Here is a 17787-nt window from a genome sequence, read left to right as displayed (position 1 = left end):
CTCGCGCTAGTTAGCAGCATGCAAATTCAATCAGGAGCAGCCTCAGTATCGCGGCGCTTACCTAAATTCTTAACATGTACCACCCCATTCTGTGTTTACTGCCTTGTATGTCCATGTAAATTGCAATACATAGGCAATACAATTCACCCAGTAAAAAGGAGAATTTTGGAACACGCCAGGGCAATACAGCATAACGACCCAAATTACCCAGTGGCAAGGCATTTTGCGAAGGAACACAGAAGTGATCGGAATCTTCTGCTTTTTTTCTGCCTTGACCAAGTTCCCATTAAGGAAAGAGGCGGTGATAGGGAAATTCAGCTACGCCGTCTCGAGTCGAGATACATCATCGACCTTAATACAAGAACTCCCTCTGGGCTAAACACAGAAGAAGAATTAGCTATACACGTAGGCCAGTAAGTCCCAGTACTCATATTTCCTATGATTAGTCTGAATACTTGCAAAGCTGAACTCCTAAAACAACCACATATATACACACATAGTATCCTTCATACATTGTTTTGTAAAAATATTCACATTAAAGAACTATTTAGTAGATCATATATCATGAATGATTTCTCCAAGAAGTGATAATTGAGTATTTCTTTGTGATTGTGGTAAAATTCTTGCAAATATGCCCATCCATGGCTTAATGTCGTTTCTTTTTACAAAACGATAATAATTTTTGAAAAACATGAATTTATTGAGTGTTGTAGGAAAATGACCGATTATGTTTGATGATTGCCCATCCAGGGCTTAATCTTATCGTATGTTTAAAAGCCATTCCAAGATGGCTGCATTTGAAGCATAAAATTGAGTCCATCATTGTTGTTTATTACAGGAAATGATGTCATCAATGTTAAAACTTTATTAACAAAATTAATTTATGTGCTGTGAAGTAACAGCTAGAGGAAGGCGCGAAGCCGAAACGCGTCCTGTTGCTGCAATTTTGAAAGAATAAACAATATAACCTTATCCACCGAGTGCAGTCCGTTCCTTTACTTGAAAAGGAAATTGAGTGGTGATATATATATATACATATATATATACACTTAAAAAACCATAGCTTTCAGGCATGTTATAGTTAGGAATTAGCATTTAAAAAACCTTTGAAATTCACCTAAAAAAACATAGGTTTCAGGCATGTTATAGTTAGAAATGCGCATTTAAAAAACCTTAGAAATTCACTGAAAAAAATGTAGGTTTCAGGGGCCTTATAGTTTGTTGAATGTTTCACTCATACAAAACCAATGAAATTTTCCCGTTGTAGTTAGTTCAGCTAACTATAACTCAGGCGCCCGCTGTGCACTGCTGATGATGTCACATATTACACCACTCATGACATGGTCAGTGACATTATTCATGACATCTCTGATGACATCTCAAATAACATCACTGAAGACATCATCATTGTGATAGAGTGGCAGACCTCCTCTCACCCTAATATAACCTTTGATACACACACTCAAAAATAGAAACTAACATTTTCAAAACAATGGACACACCAATACCAGTTACAACACACCTATTCAGTAATTCCAAGATCTACACACCCATATACTCATTCAGCAACAGTCCTATACAGTCACTCATTCATGTACTCACTCATTATATGTACTCATAAACCTATAAACTGAATCCATCGCGCATTCTGCCGTTTGAAAAAAAATTTGGTTTTTTGGCCCTGGGGGTCCTTGTGGGACTCCTAAGCAGGCCTAAGGGGTCAGGGTGCTTCGACATTTTTTAATTTTGATTTTCTCAGCAACTAATAAACAGATTTACACCATTTAGCAAAAAGAGTTCTTTCTGAACCAAGGGCTACCTTTTTGCCAAATTTGGTGTAATTCCGTTTAGCAGATCGGGCTGAAGTTTCCTATGGGAAATTACATGGGGAAGACACGTTTTGGACCTCCCTTTTTTCTCAGCCCCCGCTTGCCCAATCACCCTGAAACTTTCAAGATAGAAGCGGACCGAAGCTGGCCATAACTTTTGAAAGTTTTGCGAAGATTCGTCATTCGGCGCCAAAGGTATTGGGAATAGAATGTTACGATTTTCCTATGGTAACTAGGTCCTAACTATAACTACCTACTGGCGACCGCCAGTCGGTAATATCTATCTATCTATCTATCTATCTATCTATCTATCTATCTATCTATCTATCTATCTATCTATCTATCTATCTATCTATCTATCTATCTATCTATCTATATATACATACATATATATCCCGCTCCTTCGTGCACCTTTCAGCCGAGGCACTCGTAGGCGGGTGCCCGATCGCGGCGGTGCTGCAGCGAAAAATCTCCACGTTACCACTTCCGTTTCTCCCACAGAAGTTTGGACACACAGGAGGTAACCGTTGACACAATTTATTAGGGAAAATGTACGGTAAGCAACAAACGCGTTTCGGAATCAACCCTTCATCAGTGTCAATTCTCAATACTGTGAGGCGCCATTTTATGTCAATTGCGTCAACGTTGTACCAGCAGTGACGGCGGCATCTTGAACACTACATTGAGGCAAAAACATTGTCCAACATCTTAGCCTAGTCCGCTACACAATAACTCTTCATACATTTTCAGAGTTTGAAAATTAAATTCATTACATAAAGGCGACAATCAACACAGATATATTGTATCGATAGCATTTGGAAAACTCCACAATTGCTGAAAATAATCTCGCTGTGTATCGGCATTTGTCCACATGATCGGGTATCAACTTAGTAAATGTCGGTGACAATGGAGATGTCTTTAAATAAAGAACCACAATACAATCAATTCACCAAATTTGATTCAACCTCCTGGAAATATCCCGTGTTAATTACGTGAATCCACCAACCCCGCGTGTGGACAGAAATCAAGCCGTGTATCGGAAACTCAATAGTGGGTATTGTCCCAAACATAAAGTGCAGTGCCACAATATAGTACTTTAAGGGTATGAGATAACCAATCCCAGAAAAAATGGATACAATTCTCACACTAACTCAAAAAATTAGACCAAAAAATGGAAAAATATAGAGTATAATCTGAATACAAATACATAATAAAATCTCATTACATCATATCCCGTACAGTCATGCTGATACTGAAACCGAAAAAATCCCAGATTCATAATACTATTTATATTAGCCCAAATGTACCGTTAATTCATCGCTGCTATTTAACCCACTAGGTGTTTTGGTCTGTAAATCGATAATATATCGAGATTCCAGTCTACGTAGTCTTTGTACTCAATTTCCGCCCCTTGGGCTTATGGGCACATGATCGATTCCGTAGTATTGGAGCAGATCCCTGTTGCTCTGATGTTTTAGGGCAAAGTGCCTCGCCACTGGATAGTTAACATCCTTATTGGCTATGGATCGTTGGTGTTCCAGGATCCTGATCTTAACATTATGGATGGAGCTCCCTATGTACTTGAGTCCACAGGGACACACCAAGCAATAGACCACAAATGGGGTAAGACAGGAGATGAATTTGTTAATTATTTTGGGCTGTTTGACACCTGGGATATTGTAACTGAGTGTTCTTTTACTCGAGACGCAGGCTTTACATTTCCCGCAGGGGAAAAAGCCCTTCATGTCCTTAAGCGTTCCTATTTTTCGAGAAATGTGTGGTAAATGACTCTGAACTAGAACGTCTTTTAATGATTTCGATTTGCGAAAGGTCATTAAAGCTGATGCTGGAATATCTTTTCCTATCACAGAGTCAGTTTGTAATATGTGGCATTTTTTCTGAGAATAAGTTTTAAACAGACCGCATAATCAGAATGCCTGGTGCTCATGCGAAATTGGCCCTTATGTTTGTTAGTATAATTGCTGCTTTCCCCTACAATGTCTTTTTTGTTCATTAGCAATTCTTCTTGTGATTTAGCCTGAACGTTTTTATAGGTAGATGTTAACAACCCTTCATCATAGCCCCTGACCTGGAATCTGGTCATACATTCGTAGTTGTACATACAATTCCGTTTAAGACGGAGCAATTCTCAGGTTAGGGGGATGACTACTCTCTGCATGGAGAGTTGGATTCCCGGCAGTGGGCTTTCTGTACAATTCCGTCCCTAGACCTCCGTCTCTTACAAACACTCTAAGGTCAAGATAATTGACCGAGGTTGCACTCATCTCATACGTAAATTTCAAGTTTGTCATTCAGTGCATTGATAAACTCCTCTGCCTGTCCAGAAGAGCCCTTCCATACCAGAAAGAGGTCCTCGATGTATCGACGCCAGACCACTACATTGTCCACCCATTTTGTAACGGGACCCGGCTAGTGCCACCTGCTCCTCCCACCAGCCAACGAACAAGTTCGCATAGCTGGGGGCGAAGCAGGTGCCCATCGCCGTCCCTGAAATCTGTCTATACATGTCTCCCTGAAACAAAAAGATGTTATTTTGAAGGCAGAAATCAATAAGTTCTACTAGCATATTACTGTGTTCTGCAATCTTCAGTGATCTTTTTCTTAGAAAATAGCTTACAGCTTGAATTCCTTGTGAGTGTTCAATACATGTGTATAAACTCGTGATGTCAAGAGTAATTAGCAAGAATCGAGGGTCCCATTGAATGTCATTTAATTGTACAATAAAATCCTTAGTGTCTTTAACGTATGAGGCAAGTTCTAAAACGATCTGAAAAAGGAAAGAGTCTATATACCTGGAAAGATTTTCAGTAAGTCCTCCTTAGGAAGAGACAATAGGCCTCCCTGGCGGATCAATCAGGCTTTTATGCACTTTAGGTAATTGATAGAAAGTCGGTATCATAGGTTCACAATTTCCCAAAAATAGGAATTCATCTGTGTCCAATATGGATTTGATTTTCCATTTGTTAATTAGATCATGATAAGAGGAAATGCTCTCAAGATAACGCTCCTTTGTCATTTTTTCATAATACCTCACATCATTCAATTGTCATAGAGATTCCCGACAATATTGTTCCCTGGTTTGTAACACAATATTGCCGCCCTTGTCCGAGGGTTTACTAACAATATCATCATCTTTGCTCAGAATACTCAGGATATCCTTTTGTTCTTTTGTCAAATTTTGGTGTTTGCGGACTCGACTCTTCTTATCGTACCTCAGTCTCACAAGAACCTGAAGAACCGAATCCGAAAAAAGAGTCATTCGCATTGTAGGGCATCTGAGGATTAAATTGGGAAGTAGGCTTAAAGACAGTCTTGATGCAAATTTTCCTGGTCCTTTCAGCTATTACATTGATGACATGTCTAGACTCTCCTGTCCTGAGGGTAGATCTTCAAGCATTTCCACCATGCTTAGATCCTGTATCGTAAGAGTGTCTGTATTATTGGGCAAAGGTTTGATTTTTAATCTCCTTGTTTCCGCAGCTGATGGTTTGAGTTTATAAATTTTATACAGTTTCATCTTCCCGACTAATTTAAACAGATAAATCCTGGTCTGTGTGAACTCGAACTTCTCACTAGGGCAGAATGTTAATCCTAATTGTAGGGTAGCTTCTTGTGCTGATGTCAATACACGGGGGTCAGATTGACGATGGTAAGGTTATTTTCTGGCCCTACCACCGGTTGCCCCTCTTGCTGCGTGTTATTCGCTGTGTGGCTTTGCCTCTGCCTCTTCCCCTTCCCACCACCTCGTCTTGTTCTCTTTCGTTTTCTGGTGGTTTGCTCTTGCCCCCTCTGAGCCATGTTTGTCGAATTAGGTTGAACTCCAAATGAAAAGGAGTCTTCCCTTTATCTGTTGTCGGAACGGCTGTGTCATCTCCTGATTGTTCCTCCTCAGTGATCTCTGATTCTGAGGTTTCGACCCTGGCAGGAGGGGGGATAGATTTATTTTTATCCATCTCTTTCCGGGGAGCGTCAAATTTCTTGGCAAAGGTCAGAATCCTGCCCTGTGCATAGTCTCGTTCGTCCCTCTCAAATTTTTCTTGTTTCCTTTGTCGGATTTTTAATTCGTATTTCTTCAAGCGTATCTTCATTTCTTCTCTAAGTTGTTCTTGTTTATTCTTATCAGTATATTCCACAGCTGTATATCGCCAAAACCACATCCACTTCCCACAGTTGCAAACTAACCTCTATACTCCCTATGGGCTCGGTCGGAAGAGGGTACACATCCGTGACCATCTACACGAACAGAACGGTCCTCATTCAGGCTAATAATGAGAACCTTGAAGCTTTTGACTCCCTATTTCCTGCATTAAGATTAGCCCTCCCAACCCTACCGAACCCCGCCCCAATCCGCACCTCGCCCTCATTCACAACCAACAGAGAAGCCTATGATCCTCCCTTCCGTGATACCGCTACTGCCCGCTACGCTCTTCTTCTCCCCGCCACACCCCAACGCACGCTTACAGCCAACCAGCCACAACAGAAAACCCTAACCACACCCTCAATTCCCCCTTCCAACCACCCCACTTCCCACACCTACCGTATCCCTCAGCTCCCTACAGATAACGCTACCCCGCCCCCATATGGGATCCCTCCCCAGCAAATTCATAGATGCGACACGCCGACAGGGACCCCACTCCCCACGAGCCTCATCCCAGCTCTCAGACACTCAAAGCCTTTCCCTGTCCCTTCCCCTCCCCTTCCTCCGACCTCTCCCTCGATCCCGAAAAAGGATAACCCGACTTGCTCCACCATCAAGAGACCTCAATTCCTCAACCTGAACCACAACACCCTAGATGCCCCCAACTCCTCCCTCGATTCCGTGTCACAGCGTCTCGCGGCTCTTGAAAGCCAGATAGATGTAATCTCCCTGGGCTTAATGGAAATCCTTTCTAACCTAGGTATAGCTAGCAGACCCTTGAAACCCCCTTCCGGGACTCCCCACACTGTCAACACAAACTGCCCCCCTGGGTCCACAGAAACCACTAGTACCCAGCTGCACGGTCCCTCCTACAGGGTCTTGGGATCATATGCACATAAGACCTCAAAAACCGGAGCCCCTTCCCTAGGACCAAGATCCATACACTATCAGATACAAAACACCCGACCTCAAGGCCCTCCAGAACAGAAGTACCTATGTCAGACAGCGAAGCAGCCTTACTAGCCACCGCATACGACACTCCCGCCTTAGACTCTCCTAAATCCAAAATTCAAGTGATCACAGGACACCGGAAAGACCTTCCCTGCACCAAACCACTGAGACATCCTGTCCTCACCGCCATACCTAGGGCGACTAAAGATAGAACTGCCAGCAATCAGGAGCTTTTCACCAACTGCTTACTATTCTCACTCATGATATTGACATTGCGTTCCTCACGGAGACCTGGCTGAATAAGATATCTCCTCCCTGTCTAGACATGCTGGTACCACCTGGCTTCTCCCTCATCACCAAAGACAGGATAGATCAGCGAGGAGGAGGGGTTGCTATCATCCACAAGGATAGTTTGGGCATCTCGGAAACCACCTCTTTTGACTACGATTCATTTGAATGTCTATCCGCCATCATCAAGACCAAAGACAATGATTCTTTACTATGTCACCTGCTCTATCACCCCCAGGCAGAAACAACGCTTTTGGAGAACAACTATCCGACCTGATAGCACAAGGCGCACTTGGCGATTCCAATAACTTAATTCTTGGTGATCTGAATCTACGATGGAACGAGACACACAATCCTCTAATCCAATCGCTATCCAGCCTCCTCGATGATAACAACCTCAAACAACACTGCACTGAGGAAACTCATTACAAAGGAGCCACATTGGATGCCATCATTTCGCAAAAGAACTCTATCACGGTCAACCACATACTTCCCGTCGACTGGTCAGACCACCACATGATCCTATTTCATATCAATCACCCCATTATCTCCCACCAACCTCCACATGACCCCCCAAAATGGATGAGAAACATCTCCCAAGTACCCCTGGATATCCTGGAAGCTCAGTTAAGCTCACTTCTCCCGGACAACAAAGCCCACCTCACCACCAATGATCTCACTGATTGGTACAATTCCGAGCTAGTGTCCATACTCGACAAACTAGCTCCACTAAAGCTCAAAAGAAGCAGAACCACTCCATCCAGAACATGGTCCAACGTTGACCTCAACGCAGAAAGGAGAAACTCAAGAGCCAAAGAAAGAAAATGGAGAAATAACCCGACTGCCACCCTTCGTGACCAACTGAAATCAGCCCGTAGGAAGTACAACAACCACATCAAAAATAAGAAATCCAACTTCTTCCGCGAGGCACTGGACAAGGCCAAAAACAGACCGAAGGAGCTCTACAGCATCATCAGACAACAAACCTCCAAGCCACTGTCCTCATCTGTACAGGCGTCCAAAGAACTTTGCGACAACTTTGCACACTTCTTCAACAATAAGATCGCAAGAATCTAACTATCATTAGACATCAACGAATCACACAACCAAGAAGAGCAGCACGGCTGTACCCCATGCCCTCTCTCCTGGCTCTTCTCTCACCCCCTGGCTTAGCTTTCGCCCCGTTCTAGAAACAGAGATAATCTCGCTGATCTCGACCTCCAAACCATCAGCTCATATCTCAGACCCCATTCCTCCCCTACTAATCAAGAAAATGAAGCACGCTTTTGCACCTATATGGGGCAAAATCATAAATAGCTCCTTAAAAATTTGAGTGGTCCCTGATTGCCTTAAAATGGGGCAAGTCTGCTGAAAAAACCCGGTCTAGACTCGACAGTTCTGAACAATTTCAGACCTATATCTAACCTCCCCTTGCTCTCAAAAACACTTGAGCGCTGAATACTTCATCAACTGACACAGCACCTGGACAACATCAACCTCCTAGACCCCCACCAGTCTGGCTTTAGAAAAGACTGCAGCACAGAAACCGCGATGCTGAACATCATAAATGACATCCATGGATCACTCGACTCAGACAAATGCTGCCTCCTCATTCTCCTTGACCTCTCGGCAGCATTTGACACGGTGGACCACAAACTCCTCATCAACGCTCTCCAAGAAAGAGCTGGCCTCGGCGGGGTAGTTCTCAAGTGGTTCTCCTCCTTTATACACAACCACACGTCAAAAATAAAAATCAAGAACTTCACCTCTGAAACCCAGCAAGTTAACAAGGGCGTCCCCCAAGGATTGGTGCTCTCTCCACAGCTTTTTAACATCTATATGGAACCGCTCTCCAAGTTACTCAGAAAAGCCAACATCCGCTTCCACCTCTAGGCGGATGATACACAGATCTATCTGGAAACCTCCTCTCTCACTGACATCCAAAGACTAAATGATGTCCTGAAAGATGTTCAAGAATGGCTAACAAACAACCACCTGAAACTAAATCCAGACAAGACCGAGACACTCCTCATCTCGAACAAGGAGGACAGCCCTCAAATCACCGAATGGCTAAAGGCAATCGATGCGCTCAAAGGGAATCTTACTCTAGCAGACTCTGTTAAATCTCTTGGTGTTACCCTGGACTCTAAACTAAACATGATGAAACACATTAAGAACTCGGCCAAAAGTGCATTCTTTAACCTCAGACTTCTGAACAAAATCAAACCCTACATTCCTAACAAGGATCTCAAAGTGGCCACTCAATCCCTGGTACTGTCAAGACTGGACTATGGGAACGCAATCCTAACAGGTATTCCTAAATCGCATTTAGCACCGATCAAAACAACATTACATGCGGCAGCCAGAATGATCACCGGCATCAAAAAATCTGATCACATCTCCCCGGCACTGAAAGTACTCAAATTGGTCCCAGTAGAAATGCGAAGTAACTTCAGAACGGCCTGCCTAACCCCCAAAGCCCTCCATACCGGCAAACTCGAATACTTGGCAAAAAAATCAAAAAAGCAGGCCAAGCCAGGAATCTGAGAAGCTCTAACTCCCTCCTGCTCATCCTACCTAAAACTAGAAAGAAAAGAACAGCGGACTGCTCTTTCACGGGAAACGCCCCTAAAATTTGGAACTCCATCACCCCGCACATCAGAACCATACCGTCCTTTGTGGAATTCAAAAGCCAACTCAAATCCTTGTTCCTCATCCGTTCCCTTGGTTGTGGATAACAGGGAACAGACCGCAACACCAGAACTTTGTGCCCGCATTGAACCTTGAAACCAAAGAAGCTCTGCAGTACATTTATGCAGCTCTTACTCTGACACTCGTTGATTGCTAAAACCTTTCATATGTCATGCTTCTGTTGATTATATGCTATTCTCTTACTGTAAAGCGATCTGTTACCTCTGGGTCTAGACAGCGCTATAGAATACTTCTAAAATAAATAAAATAAAATACATTTCCTGTTCAAGGCTCTCTATTTCTTCCAGAGCCGTTGCTCTATCGCTCCAGGCAAATTTGACCAGGATATCCAGCATTCCCTTGCATGATGCTGCAGTGTATTCGGCCCATTGTTGCAACAAACGAGGTTCGGGATTTTCGTACGCTGGTACCCCTGGGCACTCTGTCAACATCAATATAATTCTAGAGGGAAGTGGCCTCCCACCACTTCCTGATTTCCCTCTCAAAGAGCCTTTCAAGTTTCCAGTACTACGAAATCGATCATGTGCCCATAAGCCCAAGGGGCGGAAATAGAGTACAAAGACTACGTAGACTGGAATCTCGATATATTATCGATTTACAGACCAAAACACCTAGTGGGTTAAATAGCAGTGAGGAATTAACAGTACATTAGGGCTAATATAAATAGTATTTTGAATCTGGGATTTTTTCGGTTTCAGTATCAGCATGACTGTAAGTGATATGATGTAATGAGATTTTATCATGTATTAGTATTCAGATTATACTCTATCTTTTTCCATTTTTTGGTCCCATTTTTGAGTTAGTGTGAGAATTGTGTCCATTTTTTCTGGGATTGGTTATCTCATACCCTTAAAGTACTATATTGTGGCACTGCACTTTATGTTTGGGACAATACCCACTATTGAGTTGCCGATACACGGCTTGATTTCTGTCCACAACCGGGGTTGGTGTATTCACGTAAGTAACACAGGGATATTTCATGGAGGTTGAATCAAATTTGATGAATTAATTGTATTGTGGGTCTTTATTAAAGACATCTGCATTGTCACCGACATTTACTAAGTGGATCCCCAATCATGTGGACAAATGCCGATACACGGCGAGATTATTTTTAGCAATTGTGGAGTGTTCCAAACGCTATTGATACAATATATCTGTGTTGATTGTCACCTTTATGTAATGAATTTAATTTTCAAACTCTGAAAATGTATGAAGAGTTATTGTGTAGCGGACTAGGCTAAGATGGCGGACAATGTTTGTGCCTCAATGTAGTGTTCAATATGCCGTCGTCACTGTTGGTACAACGGTGACGCGATTGAGATAAAATGGCGCCTCAGAGTATTGAGAATTGACACTGATGAAGGATTGATTCCGAAACGCGTTTGTTGCTTACCGTACATTTTGCCTAATAAATTGTGTCAACGGCCACCTCAGCCTGGACATATATATATATATATATATATATATATTCCAAATCTCGCAGCTCCCAACTTCTGAAAGAACCAGTGGAGACCCAGTTGATGGCAGCAGATTTATTGAAGAGCGACAGCCTGCCTGCAGAAGCTCCCTTGACAAGTTAAAAATTAACACCATGGATCCCAGCCAAACGCGTTTCGAGAGTTTGTTCTCTTCATCAGTGGCTGCTGGAATGGCGAGGGGAAAGCTGCTTGTCGGCACCTCCTATCTTAAGCTTCTACCTGCCCATGTGGGCGTGGCCCTCGGGCCTTCTGGGCGATGTAGTCCGTGCCAAAATAAAACCACAGTGGGTGCGCTTTCACCTTGTCAAATGTCCTTGTATTTCGGTACATTGTCTTAGGATCCCTGCTCCGCTTTTCATGCCGTTGCTCCCGCTGAAAGCAGAACACCTCACTGCACCGGTGTGTGCTCTGTCTCCCTCCGCTATTGAGCAGCGTAAATGACGCTGCTGCGGCCCCGCTGCAACTGCGGGCGGCTCTTTCACCGACCTGGGCAGGCCGTTTGTAAATTCCAAATCTCGCAGCTCCCAACTTCTGAAAGAACCAGTGGAGACCCAGTTGATGGCAGCAGATTTATTGAAGAGCGACAGCCTGCCTGCAGAAGCTCCCTTGACAAGTTAAAAATTAACACCATGGATCCCAGCCAAACGCGTTTCGAGAGTTTGTTCTCTTCATCAGTGGCTGCTGGAATGGCGAGGGGAAAGCTGCTTGTCGGCACCTCCTATTCTTGAGCTTCTACCTGCCCATGTGGGCGTGGCCCTTGGGCCTTCTGGGCGATGTAGTCCGTGCCAAAATAAAACCACAGTGGGTGCGCTTTCACCTTGTCAAATGTCCTTGTATTTCGGTACATTGTCTTAGGATCCCTGCTCCGCTTTTCATGCCGTTGCTCCTGCTGAAAGCAGAACACCTCACTGCACCGGTGTGTGCTCTGTCTCCCTCCGCTATTGAGCAGCGTAAATGATGCTGCTGCGGCCCCGCTGCAACTGCGGGCGGCTCTTTCACCGACCTGGGCAGGCCGTTTGTAAATTCCAAATCTCGCAGCTCCCAACTTCTGAAAGAACCAGTGGAGACCCAGTTGATGGCAGCAGATTTATTGAAGAGCGACAGCCTGCCTGCAGAAGCTCCCTTGACAAGTTAAAAATTAACACCATGGATCCCAGCCAAACGCGTTTCGAGAGTTTGTTCTCTTCATCAGTGGCTGCTGGAATGGCGAGGGGAAAGCTGCTTGTCTGCACCTCCTATTCTTAAGCTTCTACCTGCCCATGTGGGCGTGGCCCTCAGGCCTTCTGGGCGATGTAGTCCGTGCCAAAATAAAACCACAGTGGGTGCGCTTTCACCTTGTCAAATGTCCTTGTATTTCGGTACATTGTCTTAGGATCCCTGCTCCGCTTTTCATGCCGTTGCTCCCGCTGAAAGCAGAACACCTCACTGCACCGGTGTGTGCTCTGTCTCCCTCCGCTATTGAGCAGCGTAAATGACGCTGCTGCGGCCCCGCTGCAACTGAGGGCGGCTCTTTCACCGACCTGGGCAGGCCGTTTGTAAATTCCAAATCTCGCAGCTCCCAACTTCTGAAAGAACCAGTGGAGACCCAGTTGATGGCAGCAGATTTATTGAAGAGCGACAGCCTGCCTGCAGAAGCTCCCTTGACAAGTTAAAAATGAACACCATGGATCTCAGCCAAACGCGTTTCGAGAGTTTGTTCTCTTCATCAGTGGCTGCTGGAATGGCGAGGGGAAAGCTGCTCGTCGGCACCTCCTATTCTTAAGCTTCGCTGTCGCTCTTCAATAAATATATATATATATCCTACTGGCAGTCACCAGTATGTAGTTATAGTAGGACCAAGTTTCCATAGGAAGAGCATTTCCTGTTTTGCTTATAACTTTGGCGGCGTTTGCTGAATCTTCATTAAATTTTCCAAACAAATTCTTTGTTCATATCAGCTCCTATGTTGAAAGTTTGGGGGTGATTCGTCAAGGGGGGGTGAGATAAAAGGGGGTCCCAAAACATGCTTTCTCCATGTTAATTTCCATAGGAAACTTGCAGGTGGAACGGGTGAATGGAATTACCCCAAATTGTTTATTTGGTGTCAATCTGTTCAGTAGTTTTGGAGGAATATCGAAATTTACAGATATAGATATTTGGGAATTCTGTCATCTGATTGGCAGAGGCGTTACGAGCACAAGCTTGCTGCTTATTTGCTGCGACCGGTGTGAGCGGTTGCAACTACGAAGTGTTGGACGCCATTTTGTTATTCTGCTGAAGCGAGTAAGGGGAAAAAGGGGGAAAAAAGTAGAAAAGAGGAGGGTAGGAGCACTTTAACGTCTATGGGGTGTTTAGGGTATGCTATACAGGGAGTGTGAAGTGAAGTATTTACCCCTACGGTGTGAAAGTGCTGTTTTGCCCAGAGTGAGATGGTGCTGAGGTGAGGTGTCGGTACAGTCGGGGATGAAAGCTTGCGTCTAAACCGTGAGATGAGTGCTGTAAACTGATGTGCTCTGAGCGCTCTAGCGTACTGGCAGAAGAGAAGTATTTACCCGTACTGGTGTGAAAGTGCTGTTTTGCCCACTGTGAGATGGTGCTGAGTTGAGAGGCGGGTACACTCGGGGATGAAAGTGTGCGCCTAAACCATGAGCTGATGTGTTCTGGACACTGTAGCATACTGGGCGCTGTAGCATAGCTGTGCAGGTGGTGTTAGAATGCGTTTAGACTATAGCAGGAGTGGGAACCAAACTACTCACTGGTACCATTCTGAAGACTCGGGGATGAAACTGTGAGCCTAAGCCATGAGCTGATTGCTGTAAAGTGATGTGCTGTGGGCGCTGTAGGATACTGGCCGCTGTAGCATACATGTTTAAGTAGTGTTAGAATGCGTTTATACTGTACAGGGAGTGGGAAGCGAACTACTCACCTCTAACGGACTGAAGACTTGAATGTAGTGTTTTAGCAGGTAGGAATAAAGAAATAATCATGAAGAATATAATGCAGAATGTTGCAATGCCACAGAAGACTAATGGTGAAATCAGGTGTGTCTAAGAAAGTGGTTGTGTGTAATAAAGCGATGGAGTTTGAAAGTTATATAAAAAGTGTGTTTATTTAAGTGCCATAAATGGACCCACAGGTGCAAGAGCTAAGGCAGCCAGCAGAGGCAAACTGCAACCTGTTCTGTTGGATTCAAACGTAAGCTCCTGTATCAGTGAATTCCATATTACTTGTATCAGTTCCATGTGACATAAACAATACCTGTTAGACTTGAATGACTCTAAATTCTATAAAGAAAATAAAGGTAGGATATGATTACCACATGTATCCTTTAAGAAAACAAAGAAAAAAAAGATTTTCCAAAATGTAATCATCAAACTTTTTAGGTACCTTGGTACTGCTTTTTTGTAACACACAATTATCAACAGTAGAACAGTCAGGAATCTGTTGTACAGCATATTCAATCTGGTGCGTGTCAGAATTGGTTATAGTTCTACCCACATTGGAACTTTGAGGAGGCATACAAACATTGCGCTTCTGAGAAGCACATTCGGTACCCTTCTGGTCAAACCATACATTATTGTCTTCAGCTGTTCAAAAAAACATTCTTGTGCAGAAAGCTAAGGCATCGAGCTGAGGCAAACTTCAATCGCTTCTGCTGTATTCAAACCAAAGCTCCTGCATCAGTGAATTCCACATTACATGTTACACTTCATGTGACATGAACAATAGCTATTACACATGAATGCCTAAATTGTATAAGGAACATAAAGGTAGGAGACGATTGCCACAATGTGCCAACTAGTTCCTAAACAATGTCGTGCTTGTTGATCTTCATCGGCACCTTGTGAGCACAGGCTGAGGAAGAGTAAATTTGTGTGAAAGGGCTTTGTGGATATCAGGCAGGCAGAGAGACGTATGCACAAAGAATAGACATGGTTTCAAAATGGATGTCGGGTGTAGGCTAATTTAGCAAGTAAATAGCGTATTTGAATAGGCCATACATCACCGATCCCCGGTTAGAGTGGAGACGTAAGGGGCAATTTGAAAACAGAGTTCAAAAGCGTGAGTATACTTAGAAAGTTATTATATGAAAGTAGTACAATTGAAGTGTATCAAAAAAAAATTTAAGGAAAAAGTAAAAAAGATGGAAAAAATCAATCCAAGAATAACGTGAGTTTCATACAAGTCTTGGAGATTGCAGTCCCGAAGTTCTTCAGCGGCTTGAGATGCGTAATGTTCCAAGCAGTCATTGTTGCCATTGTGTGAGAAAAGTGAAGCGATCCAATTCATATCCTCGAAGGGACAGTAATGTTCCTTGAATGATGGAGCGGCAATTTGAATTGGCAGGCAATCTGCGATGTTGTCAAAGGTCGCACGTTGCAGGAGATATTTTGCGGCTGCGCAGGAATTCCATTCAGCCACAATACGTTTTTGCGTGGCATCTGCCATTGCTCAGGTGCCTGAACAATCAAGTTCATGGTTTTCAAGATACTGCATTAGCTGCTGGATATGGGGAGCGATTGTTGGGATGTTGGCAAGGCATAGATCCATTCGCCAGTCGAATGGGCAAGTTTTGCAGTAAAAAGATTGCATGTGTGTACATAAATGTCATGTTGTAGCTGGCTCCGATAATAGATAGAGGGAGGCAGCCGAAAAGTAGTTACATTTTTTCACTGTATTGATGTAGCTTTGCGTAGAGGTGTATTCTGTCGGACATGGTTGTTACCACAGAGAGCACAGACATTTTTTACAAGCAAAAATAGCAGTAGGATGGGAGCAAACAAAGCGAGAATTATGGGCACTGTTCCTGTAAAATGAAGTCCGGTATTATATCAAAAACTGTTTGAACGGGTGTGAGAAGGCCGGAGGAGACCATGTTAAAAAAGTGTGCCAGACTTTGAGTGTGAGATATGTTGAAAATTGTGTAACAATTCACAAACTGTAATGGAAGGTTTGTAATTAAAAGGGACTGTATTTTACTTGAAGTTCGTACTATCTGCAGTCGATACATTTCTTTTGCAGACGTGAGGGACACTTCTGTTCTGAACAAAAGTGCTTTCAGTTTGGTTAGTTTCATGAAATCTGTTTTCAGAGTAGGGATTGAAGGCCAAGTTGAAGTTTGGGAATTACTTTGTGTGGGAGGGAATAGACATTGCCACAGGAAGTTACTCGGTTTGAAACAGTAAGGACATACAGTATGCCTGCTCACATTCCGTAGGAGTGCATGTTATTGACCTGTGACAAAAAACTTTTGTATGCTCTTTAAGACAATGCTATGTAATGGGGAGAAACCACTGGTCGTGTATAAACGGGCTGCCTTGTATAATCACATACAACATGACAAACAACCTGTATACCTAGCAGACACAACAACACTACGTACTGTGAAAACCGTGGCTAGCCATGTACACAAACCAAACATGGCATGGCACCTCTGCCACACAATGCAGAATGCGGGGAAAGATGCAAGCAAAGTATGTGCGAAGGTGGCAAGTGATTCTCCATTATACAAGTATACAATGGAAAGTGTTGAGGGGATGTGCCGGACAGACTTGAGTATGCAGAGCACAGACATGTACATGTCAACATACCCTGATGGTGTATTGAATGAAGAGGATAGTGGACGCTACCATAATAGTACAGTCAGTAGGGAAGATTACGGTAATATAGCGCGTACATGCCCCCCCCCAAAATATTTAGCGTGGTGGGCTGGCTCGGCGTACGCAAGGCTCGTGTAGGGGTATGAATAAAGGCACATTACTCTGGGTGTGGTTCTCTTCCGGAATGGCTTACACTGCCACGAGGTTGACCCTGTGAGCGAAGGTGGCTGCGTGAATGATGCTCTCAGTCGGCTGGTACTCAGAAACTGTCATGGCCGCTGCGACGCATATATGCCCCACAGTTCATCTTTTGATACAACCGTATGTGAAAGAGGGCCCACCACGTGCCGGCAGAAGCTCCTGGGCCGAGGTGTGTGAGCTCGGAAGGCTCCTAAGATCAACACTGGCTACCGCGACACAGGCACACAGCTTCCAGTCTGAGGCTTAGCAGCGTGGAGTACTGTGTATACTAGTAATACAGTAGTCAAACAGGTACCAACAGTGGAACGGTGTCTTGATCCCACAATGGATGATGTTAGAACTGCATCTGAGAGTGGAGATTAAGGTACTACCTTCGACCAGGTGCAACCAACTCTAGGTCCTAACAGTGGAACTGTGTCTTGATCCCACAATGAACGATGTCCGATATTACCTGCTGCTTGCTTTTCATAGAACTACACTGCGGTACAGCAGGTCTGAACAGTGAAACGGCGTCTTGATTCTATAATTGAGAATGTCAGAAGTTAAAGTTTGTGATTATTTCTGTGTACCACCTCCGATCAGGTGCAACC

This window comes from Lissotriton helveticus, chromosome 7, assembly GCF_964261635.1.
Source record: "Lissotriton helveticus chromosome 7, aLisHel1.1, whole genome shotgun sequence".
Lineage (NCBI taxonomy): Eukaryota > Metazoa > Chordata > Amphibia > Caudata > Salamandridae > Lissotriton > Lissotriton helveticus.
The sequence above is the reverse complement of the archived record's forward strand: the minus strand, read 5'-3'. Positions refer to the sequence as shown.